Below are 10,335 nucleotides of genomic sequence, written 5' to 3' on the forward strand. Positions count from 1 at the left end.
AGATAGTGAATGGATAGTCTATTAATACGGAACTGCCCTAAAAATTTCAATGAGAAACTCCTCCTAGATCGTTACATATCATTGTTTGAATTTCGAGGAGTATTAGACGTCTTATTTTCTCTCTCTTTTTCATTTCTATTTCCAATTAGTGTGGCAGATGTCTAGCATGGAGTGCAATTCTAGGAGTGGTCAAATAATCAGATTCATTTAAAGTATGTAAATAAATTCAAATTTATATTGTTCAGACTTATAAAATTATTTTATTTATGAATTTATCATTAAAAAATTAAATTAATACTAGAGAATAGATGAGATTTATGATTATTAGGGGGGGTTTTATCAGCATTAATTCAAATCCATTTTCACCCTCTGACCATATTTAGACTGAACAACGGTTCTTGTCTGCGGTCGAAAATAGCAAACACTAGGAATATATGTCCCAATGTCATTTTTAGTCAAATCATGTGTTTTAGTATCCATTGAGGTCTTCAATTTTAACTTCATTAAGGCCTCTAACACAATTTCTTCAACATAATATTTCCTTGGTGATGAAATTATATGTAGTCGGTAAGACAGTCACGCATTTCATATCTAATTTCATGTTTATAAATATAATATATTCATTACAATGTACATGTGATACCAATGATGAATAATTATTAAGCACATGTTCTAAACTCTCAGATTAAAAGGATTCTACAGAAGAACATCAACATATCTAGATAGAATAACATTGTATGATCCAATTGATATAATCTGCATGGATGATCCCATAGTCTTTAGCGTGGAAAAAAACCAAGGACATATAGTGATGGGTTTTAGGGAAAGAGTTTACTGAATTTATGAGAATGAATCATTGAATGCCATTATATCAAACTTTCAATCAGGATGATTTACATGATGATTGTGTAAGTGTTAGTTCAAACCTGACACACCAAAGATATCACTTGAATGGATGGTTGTACTTTCAATATTGCACACGAGTTTAGAATCATGGAAGTAAAAATAGTCTTAGTTTGGATTCAGTAAAAAGTTCACAAAGATGATTGAGCGGTCAAGATGGGATTGTTCACAAAGAGGAGAAAACTCAAGGAAAATGATGTGATCAAGTCCTTGGCCAAGGTAGTGGGATATAGAAGAGGTCTCCTATGATTTTTAAACACATCAGTACTTACTCGGATGAACAAGTAGGGTTTGCTAGTTGACCATACCCTTGGTCATCCTATGAGTGGCAAGCAGGTCAGGGACTATCTACACAATAGGCATTTAGTAAATACACTGCTTTGTATCATATTGAGCACGAGGTGTAGCTTGACATCCCAAGGACTAGAAGCTCAACCTATCGATCGGTTTAAAGTGATATGTGATTAACTAATCTATATTATGATATAAATAGTTAATTTTCAAGCCTGATAAAGTTTATTATGCACTAGATTTATTAATTATATTGATACATGGGCCTACAAGGTCACATGCAAATGATATTTTTGATATTGGGAGACATATTCAAATTTTAAGGGTTTCTTTAAAAATTTACATCATGTATAAGTAGGGGAAGGCCCTAAAAAAGTTCACATGTACTAATATTTCATAGGTGCACCACCCTTCTTCTCTATTCTCTCCTTATCTCCTCTCCACTCATGATGCAATTGGAGCAGCGTAGTGACATTGATGGAGAGATATCATGGCTTGTCAGGAAGAAAAAAGAGGTTCAACATGCTCGGGATGAGATGAATACATCCAGAGGATGGATGCATGAACATCTAAATACGAATCTGAACATGAAGCCGAATACAATACTTCATAGGTGCACCACCCTTCTTCTCTCTTTAGTTCCTCTCCATTCACGATGCAATTGAAGAAATGTAACAACAATGATGAATCAATATCGTGGCTTGTCAAGATGAAAAAGGAGATTCAACATGCCCATGACGACACGGATATATCTAGAGGATGGATACATGAACATCGGAACATGAGGTTGAATACAAAACTTGAGGAATTGAGAAATCATGGATTCGATCTATGCACACACTTTCATTTAGCGAATGATTAATGTTTCGTCTCAATTAGCATATGTACTAGCCTTCAAGTGTGTATTCCAAATATTTTTATTTGTTGGACTCTCAAGATGAACACCAAGTTATATGTATATAATATCACTATCTCATCTTACTCATATAATGTGTATGGTAGATCATGTGGCCATAGTGTGGAAACACAAAGAAAAATGGTAGGTGCTCTTTGAAGAAAGAGTTCACTGATGTGATTTTATGAATATCTAAATGGTAATATAGTATACTATTATTTAGGTTGATTGATGTCAAAGTTGTATAAGTGATTTGTTGACTTAAGACACCAAGGACATCTTGTGCATGGGCGGTCAGGTCTTGACAAAGATGTATGAGTCTCTACCATGGGATTCAAACATGTCTCAGTTTGAACATAGAAAGAAATACATGAAGTCAATTGAGTTCTCAAGAAAAACCATTTTTACTCATTATTAAGGAGATTGATATAGGAAAAAAGAAGCATTAATTCCCCGGCTAGAGTAATAGGGATATTGGAAAATGCATCTGTAATGATCTACATTATGCATCAATATTGACTAAATGGCGGACTAGATTTTGATGCCTAACCATACCTCAAACCACTTGGAAGCCTCATGTGTACAAATAACTCTATATATACAGAAATTGATGATGATAAAGGTTCTATAAGAGAGCTCAAATACTACCCAGTATCTTCTAGAGCACGAGGTGTAGCTTGGCACTCCACAAGTGGAAACTTTAGCTATTGATTGGGTTTGATTGATTTTGAATCAAGTAATTTGTATGCCAATATAATTAATGAAATAAGGTTGGAAAATAAATATTAGTAGGCATTAACTTTGTTAACTAGATAGATACATGGGCCTATATAGTCACACGTATAATAGTAAAATGACATTAAAGGATCTGCTTTAATCATAGTGTATTTTGAAAATATTAATTTATTAAATATAAATAAGTGGGGCACTCATTTTAGGTGCCATGCCACTTAGATTTGGGCACCCCCTTTAGTTCCATTATAAGCTCTTAATAGTGTGAAAATCAGTCAGATCTTGAAGACCAAACGGAGGAGGATAGATAATCCAAGAATCCTTTGATCATGTGGATATGTTTAGAGGTTGGTCAAGTGAATGACTTAAAAGCAGTCTCCCTAGGAGAAAATCAAGTTTTGAACAAGTTCCCATAAGGTAATATGATTCCTCTTGCTTCTTAGATAAACTCAGTATTGGTAGCCTTCGGCTGCCTTGAAAATAGTTATTCAATCACAAAACTATAGCATGATAACAAAACAATTAGTGTGGGGGCTCAAATTTAATCAATATGAGATTTTATTGATTAATATTAAAAATACATTGTGTTAGTCCCGTAATTAGGAATAAATAAATATTTTAATTCTATTCCACCAAATATTCTAAGCAAAAATTTGAGAAAATAATTATAGTAGTGTGCTCTATCTCAAAATTTATCTGACATTTTAAAAATTAAAAGAACCATGTCTTTTTGTCATTTATTTAACAAAAAATGGGGGGTTAAATAACTTCCATTACGATCGCAGGTCAAAACCATGTCTCTCTGTACTTTGATTTAAGAAAAGGCACATTTAGTGGAGGGGAAATTACACAAAATATAGTTTTTATGATAAAGCATGCATAACAATATCACAAAAAATGAATTTTATCAATTAAGAAAATTGATGATTTTAGATTTATACCCATTAAATCAGTTTAAGAATTAGTTTTTCTTATCCCTATGAGCTCCACGTCGAACACAAGGGGATGATTAAATTTTAAGAAAAAGGTACGAAATTTTAAGATGGATGGGATTATGGGCAAGTTTAAGATACGATCGAATCTAGAAAACATAAAAAAATATAAATGGAGTAAATAAGGGATTAAAAACTTGAGATTTATATTTATACCCACAAAATCCATATAAAAAATTAGTATTTTCTGCCACTGTGTGTTCCAGGTCTAAAACATGGAGATGGGTAATTTTTAAAAAAAAAATCATGAAATTTTCAATTCAATGGGATTGTAGATGAATTTAGTAAAGGATTTAATCAAAGAAAAACTAATAAATGAAAATTTTAATTATTTGATCTCCTAACATTGCAAACTTGAAAAAAGGGAAATTCATATTTTTTCATCACCTGGAAGTATGCAAACTTGAAAAGGGAAAAATAACAGATTCCCCAATTCAAAGTATCCAAGTGCTTTATAAGATAAGATGATTTGAAATCAATCATAAGTGAGTCTGCAATTCAAAAGTAATTTGGATGATGTATAGAAACCAAAGTATTGATGCTGGATCACAACTTTCCAATGCATTCAAAAGCAAAGCCTTTGACTGGAGCTCAAATTTGTAACTCATGAGTAAATGCATGTGACCATATCCCTCAAAATTTTGTCAGTTAAAAGTACCTGTTTTCAAATAGCAATGCCTTCCCAAAATGTAACATCGATGCACACCCCATGAAATGACATGAAAATCAACTGGGGATAAAACCATTTAGAGATAATGAAGCTCATACATTGGCCCAACCTGCATTGAATATTTTAAGAAGTTTTCACAGGAATTGAAAGCAGTTTAAGTTCATTAAATAAACTTATTTGAAGGTGTGGAAATTCTTAGGCCTAGTGATAATCAAATCCATAGATTAAAAACATGCCATTATAAAATTTCTTTTGAGCCCTATTTAGGCATGTCTGTAATGGTAAAACATGGACTATTAAGAGTGATATCATGGACACATACAAATGGGATACATATGCATGGACACATAATGACATACCTTTTAAGAATGTTATTTGTATCAGCTTCCATATTTACCACTCCATTTCTTCAATCCAAATGATCTGGTATAAATTGAAAACAATTTTGGCACCTAAAGGTTTGCATGGATGGTGATGTTTTCACTTATAACATGATTGTCTATTCAAATTTTTTTGTTGATCTGGACTTGCTCACAACTTCATTGACAAGCCATTATCATTGAAATAGACAAGATGAGATGAATTTATTATCTACAAAACCTCCCAAAGTTTTTCTCCCAGTGGACTATCTTTTTCATAACAGACAAGATCCAAACATAAAAAAGAGATACATATATAGATAATAACTCAGATATATGGATACAAAATCCTATAAAAATGTTGCTTCCTCTCATTTCTTATGATAACTATATTGAATACAAGAAAGCCCAAACAAGCTAAATCACACCCTCAGGAGTCTCTGATAAACCGCTCCAGTAATCTCATCATCCATTAAAGGAGGCACAATCAAACTTGATGCTAAAATAATATTTCATAAGCCTCAATGGACACCAAAGAAAATGAAGCTGCTGCATGCCCATGATCCCAAGGTAAACTCTCATGATCTGACCATGGACATCACATTTGTTGATTCTCTGCGAGAGATGTTTGGGAGAGTGAGAAATATAAAATGTGATTATACCATCCTCTCTTGTAACTACTACATCAAACCAAACTCCATCAAATTACTCAAATCAAATACTAGACATTTCAAAATTTGACATCATCCCTTCCTATTGTTATCCCACAACCTAAATCTTCAGAGAAGAAGACCCCACACTCATGTAGGAACATCATTAGTACATCATTGTGTATTCTGTTGAGCCAATAAGTACCCCCATCTTCCCATCCATCTCCTGAATTGAACCCACCTTGATGAATTCCATTCTCTGTCTTCATATAACTTGTCAAATTTATCAAAATTTCCCCACCCTGCTCAACCCAAGTACTAAGCTCCATCATAGGATCACACAAGATCCCAACTCACATCCTTGGCCTATGGTCCTATAACTTGGGTCCTGGGTACAAACCCTCAAATCGAGGATCAAATGAAATTTCAGGGAGTCTAAAAAATACATGACCATTGAGGCTTCTTGAAAATATAGGGCTCCTTTAGAATAGGTGGAGGTTCTCCTTCATATACTAGAAGAAAATATATCAGTGGCATAAAAATATCAGGCTAAGAAGTTAGAGTTGGTGCCATACACTATGTCGGGATTAAAATCAGACTCTAAGATACATAGTCACCTCATATACTCATATTGTCTCAAAAACATGTAAAAAATGTATTTTTCTTTTCTCTAACTCAGATGTTAGAAAAATGAATATTTTTATATTGGGGATAACCCACAAACAGCTCACTTAAATTTTTTGATAAATATCCATGCCATATAAAGCCCTGAATTATTATAACTTATTCATTTTGTTTATAAATTAGATTATCTCAAGGTTTCACATATTTTTTTCTTGTGATAGAAATATAAATCTGATGAAATCTAGTTATATTGGAAATGATATTAGAATGTGCAAAAAATAACCTTCAGAATATGTTCATATTTATGCCATCTATGCTTCACCTCACAATGCCAAAAATGGGAACAACTTTGGATGGACCTCTTACACATGTAATCTCTAAAATTAGAACAAAGGGAAAACCCATGGATCTTTGTAGAACTCTTGAATTCTATAATAGATTACATTCATCATCCATGAGAGTCTCCCACATACACTAGATTCATGGATAGCTTTAATTACTTTAGCGATCATGCAGACTGGCTGATCCTCCAACCCTTTTCAAAAATGGGAAAGGGTAAAATGGCCGCCACAGCTCTTTAAATGTACCGTAGGCTTGATATATCCTTGGATAACATTAAATTTTACTACAATGCAATGACCATTTTCTATCAAGAATCCACTTATGCTATTCTCCACCACTGATAAATCCCTCAGAATAACCTTGTAGGCATGCATCACCATCTAATTACAAACCATGCGGACTCACCACCTACAGTTCTTCAAGGTTATCCAAACATGGATCCATATCATATTTACTTCTATGGGAATATTGCATCTAAGAAACATGAAACTTTCCTTTGATGATTGAACAAACATGTTTATAGAAATGTGAACTATAAGATGGAACTTCTAGTAAAAGGGATCCAGTTAATAGATGGCCCTCTTCAGCACTAGTATACTAAAGACCTACAGTCCATATTTAATTACTTTAATGTTGTTGAGACAAATACGTACCAGTTTCAACAGAGGTCTTCATGAATCAAAATTATTGAGTCAACTGACTTGAGGAAGGTGACAAGAACACTTTCTTCACACTACTTTCAATCGGTGTAACCATGCTCACCACCTCTCTCTTAAAACTCATGAAGAAAGTTGGGAGAAGTTGAAAAGGTTGCAATATCCTTCCATTCAAATCTTCTGATATCTCTGGGACATATAATAAAATTATAAAATGTCTCACCTCTCTGGAATGTCAATGATAACACAATTTTAACAAGAATAATCATGGTAGAAGAAGTAAAATAGTTGGTACTAATTAGAAACAATATTGTACCCTGAGACTCGATAGTTTCTTGGCATAATTATGCCAAACATCTTGATATCATCAAATTTTACCTCTTCAATACCATCAAAGAGTTCTTCCATTAAAAGCTCATCGTCATACCAGAAAGGCTGTGTTCTTTGACATGATTCCAAGGAAAGAAGAGCCTTGATTTTTTCAAGACTGAAGGGAGGTCAGCCTATAGAATGTATGCTAAGGGTGATATAAAAATTCAACGAAAAAAAGATTTTTAACTCAAGGTCCTCATTTAACCTGAATAATGTATCTTTAAGAGAGGATGGTAAATGCACAAAAGTATCCTCATTATTTTATTAAATGAGAGGTAAAATGGTTTATAAATTATGGTTTCTAATGTTACCATTTAGTCATATATAGAGGAAGCCTAAAAGGAGTGGAACAAAATTTTGATCACATGAAAACTATTTTCATTAAATTGATCATACATGCATGTTATAATCACTTAAAATGATTAATTTCATTTTTTTTTGAGAACTTTTAAGATATTTTATACTATAGTAGTTTACCACATTTTCTGATATCATATTTGTAATGAATGAATCATGTACCTAATATTTTTAAGTGAGCAGCGATATGTGGTGAGAGAAGAAAATCTTTTGACTAAAAGTTTAATGAATGGAATTTTGGGTTATGTGCCTTAGGTCAATCATGGAAAATAGGGTTTCCATGAATGCGAAAGTGTTTATTGATTCAAAATTGATCTTTAAACAAATAAATCATATGTACTTAATGGGTAACTTGTTCTACCCCTTACTTGCTCACATTGATATCACTCTGAAGTTGTTCATGTACCCGACCTCTAGGAGTATCCACGGGATAATGCTGCTCTTAGATCTTCACTTCTTCTTCAACTCTCCTTAAAAATCTTGAAGATATTCTCACCATGAAGACACTCTCCTTCATTGAGTGGAGAAGAGATCAAAGTGGAGAAGGGGGAGGGGGGCTCCTAATTCTGGCTAGCTTGGGTGCTTGAAATGGGTTCCCCTTTTCCTGTTTATATTTGACTTAAGGTTTTCTAAAAAACTCATTAAGTAAAATATATTCGCCAATGCCCCTATGATCTTCTGCGTGTGATCCTCTATTTAATAACTATATCGGCCCAATAATAATTATTGACCAAACTTATTAATTAACTATATCAACATATAGATTAACTAACTAAGGGTTGCTTTAACCCAATTGATATGTTAAGTTTCCACCCCGTGTGGTGCCAAGCTATACCTTGTGCTCTAAAAGATACCGAGCAGTGTTTGAACTTTCCCATGGAACCTTTATCATCATCAATTATCATATATTTATAATCCATCATTCGGGAGAGACTCTCGAATGACTTATGGTATGATTTATCTTCAAACCCTACAATCCATCGTTCGATTAGCACTGATGTGTAATGGGGATCATTGGAGAATGCCTTCTCCAATATCCTCACTACCGTGGCCAGGGATTTACTGCATCGTCTTCCTTGACTCAATCTCCTCTTATGCCATGGGTGGATGATCCCATCTTAACCACACAATCATCTCTGTGAGCTTCTTCCTACATCCGAGCTATGGCTTTTTCAATCCCATGATTAGAGGCTTGTAAGTCATAATCATAATGTAATTCTCCTTCGACAAGATCTCCTTGGTGTATCAGGTCAATGGACCACTTATACAACTGTGATATGAATCAACCTGATTGACGTTTAGGTATAATACCGTTCTGGGATTCTTCAAATCGATTCAGTGAACTCTTTCTCCAAAGAGCACATCCACTATCTGTCCTTAGTGTCGACACAATAATAGCCACAAAATTAACTATACTTATCATAGAAGTAGGAGCAGTTACTACAATTCTATCCAGATAATTTGATGCCCATCTCTACTATCTACAAAATAGAAATATTTAGAATACATGTTTAAAGAACTATCAATCAATGTATTATGATCTCATCATAATTCACTAGATCATTGCATGTATTCATGGACTTCATTATAAACATCACACTAGAATAATAATTAACTAATATTTTATTCAATTAACTTTAATAAAACATGGTGGTGTGATTTGGCTTGATGGCCGCATAATATCCATTATGTAAGGGGACACATATTGCACCAGGTTAAAAATAGGAGATTAAAATTACAATTGGAGATTTAGTTTAAATGGCTTCAAATCTGTAAAAAAATTTAGATGATATTTCTGACATGCGGGTTGAAGCCCCTAACTCAATGACCCATGAGGTTGGGGAAGAGTAATCATGTAAATCTTAGTACTCGGAGGTGGAATGGTTACTTGAGTTGATGGTAATCCCCATTTTGGAACTGATGCAATCATTCATACTCCATGCATGGGATAGTTATTGTAATTTATTAGCAGGGAAGCAGTGATAGTTATGGTTTCATGAGCCTAATCAATAGTTTTCCTAAACTTATAGTAGTGCAGTTAAACTAGGGCCATGGTGCCATGGTGCCCACATGGTGGAAGTGGATGCTTGTCATGACCATGACGAGTATGTGAACCAATATCACACATGAATATGGGACCACTGTCACTGCCATTATCTTGATCATACCTCTCCCTCCTGTTTCTATTGACAACCATCACCTGGGAATCCAAATCATTAAGGTAGTTGAATAATATCCTGCTTTAAGGCCACTTAAAGAGCTCAAGAAAAGGTTTGATTGAGAGTCAATAAACTCAGTTTATTAAGAAATACACATCTGAGTATGAATGCAGGGATCAATTCCTGCCAAAATACTGCCACCAAAAGCTCCATCCAATGTCATGTCTACATGTTCAAATCTGTTGAATAGGCTTTTATAATTCCAATGGAGTTAGAAGACAACGAAGACATCTAAAATAATCTTGGAGTCCATATGAAAAATTTTGCACTCAA

Source organism: Wolffia australiana, chromosome 2 (assembly GCF_029677425.1).
Source record: "Wolffia australiana isolate 7733 chromosome 2, ASM2967742v1".
Taxonomy (NCBI): domain Eukaryota; kingdom Viridiplantae; phylum Streptophyta; class Magnoliopsida; order Alismatales; family Araceae; genus Wolffia; species Wolffia australiana.